We start from the raw sequence: 2,167 nt of genomic DNA, 5'->3' as shown, positions 1-2,167 counted from the left end.
CCCCCCACCCGCTGGCGGGGCCCGCACTGTTTACAGCGGCTCAGCCGCTGGCTCCTCCCAGCCGGGGACGTTCCCTCCAGCCTGGACGTATATCTACGAGCGGCGCCTGATGCCCCGCGGCCCGCACGGAAGGGTTTCCCCAGCTCCGGGGGCAGCGGGCTCCTTGCCGGTCTCCCCCCGGGTCTGTGCAGAGCCCGGCCGGGCTCAACAGCCCCGTGCAGAGGATGCTGCTGGGTGCCAGCTGTCTCTGCAAGGGCAGAGGGCTGAGGAACACCAGTCCCGATGTCCTAAACCGGGGCTTGGCATGCCTTGGTGCTTCTTGGGAGGCAGCTGACCCCCTCTGGCACCTTCCCGTGGGGGTGTTTCACCCTGTACTGTCCTGTGTCTGGCAGATCTATGGACGACACTGTAACCCAGCAGCTGCAAAAGCTCCCCTGACAGTGAGTGAGCAGAGAGGTACTGGCCTCTTCACCACCCATCAAGCTGCGCTCAGAGTCTGCAGTGAGAGGAAGAGGCTTAGAAACTGCTCCAACAAGACACAGACACAAAAACCCCATGCGCTGGCACTGCCTTCCTGGCTTGGAAGGTTCCAGTCTCAGCGGCCCTGGCACTTGTCACACCTGACACCTATCTCACCTGGCACTGACCATCACATGCTGCCTTGTTTTCCATGAACCCCAACATCACATTTTTCATAGGCTCTGAAATACAGCACAACTGAGCTTCTGGATGACACATAAACACAGGTATCCGCTTTACTGCAGCCACAGCAGAGTTGTAATCCCTCACCTCCACTCCAGAGCCCAACATTCCGGGATGACCATCCTCCTTGTGGGTAGGCAAAGGTTCCAGCCACTGCTGCTGCCCAGGGCCAAAGCCAAAGAGGTGCAGAGCCACAGGTGCTGTAGGTCTCAGAGACATTTGTGTGCCATCATCTGGTCAAACTGTTCCAATCTGTCACCTCTGAAATTTATTCTGGTGCAGGATTTCTTCTGACAGAGGGCACAAAGACGCTATAGTCATGTTAATAAGGAGCAAGTGCTGTCAGGCAAAATATGGGAACAGACTGGAAGCAGAGGGGGTGGGTGAGGGGCACAGCCATGCCCCATGCTGCAGGCAGCAGCTCCACTGAGGGAGCAACATTGACTTGTGCTAAACAAAACCCATCCACTCTCTTATGCCTGGTCCTGGGACCCAGAGACTTGCTGAATCTGATGATAAGCATCCAGCCCAGAAAACCAAACCCAGGTAACTCTCCCTTGTTTCAATACTCCATAAACACAGGGAAATGCTAGAGCTGCCACCTTTGCTACCAGCTGCTCATCTGTCATTCAGTGCTGGCACTTCTATTCCTGTCTCAAATAGCTTTTGTCATTTTCCTTCCAAAAAAGCAGCATTAGTCAGCGTTGTGCCTCCCCCTTATCTGAAAATGACACATACGAATGCAGGTCATGGGAACACAGAGCTGTTACCAGAAGTACAGGAGGCTTCACTCTGTTTTTTAAGAAAAATTTATCTACTGGTGGAAGTTCCAGGCAAGGCAAGACAAATAAGAGTATTTTGTCTTAAAACACACTAAATTCTCTGAACCGAATGTTGGTAGAAGTGCAAAATTCTAAGAGCACCTGAGCCTTTTAAATCTGCCAGGGCCCTAGAAATCTCATACATTGTTATTTAAAGTATTTACCTCATGCAAAAGATTTCACAAACTTGCAAGCTAAATAAGAGATATCAACTAATCCCATCAATCAATTAATCTAGCTGGGGTAAACAGAAAGCACTTGGTTAGTGCTAAGCTTTGTAAAGGCCTTACAGAACAATCAATAAAGCCAAAGCCACTCCTGCTTACCTGGGACTTTTCCTGAAAAAGCAACCAAAATCTTGAAGATGTGAGTACTGTTTAAATCCATTAAAGGTATTTTCTCTTTTGTAGCCAGAAATAGACTGGTTTGAATTTTTTTTTTTTTTTGAGAGAGAGAATTACTCTCAGATGGAGGATTTCAGTGCCATTTCACCCCATATTAACTTTTCACTGGCCTGAGGAAGAAAATTTCAGACTAAAAGGGATTGAACATATCACCTGGTTTCTAAAAATTGCTGCCTCTTTTTAAAGTAAACATAGAAGCCCCCATTACTATCTGTAGAGTGGTGCTTGGCAGTTGAACTC

This window comes from Geospiza fortis, unplaced genomic scaffold (assembly GCF_000277835.1).
Source record: "Geospiza fortis unplaced genomic scaffold, GeoFor_1.0 scaffold171, whole genome shotgun sequence".
In the NCBI taxonomy this organism is placed as follows: Eukaryota; Metazoa; Chordata; class Aves; order Passeriformes; family Thraupidae; genus Geospiza; species Geospiza fortis.
The sequence above is the reverse complement of the archived record's forward strand: the minus strand, read 5'-3'. Positions refer to the sequence as shown.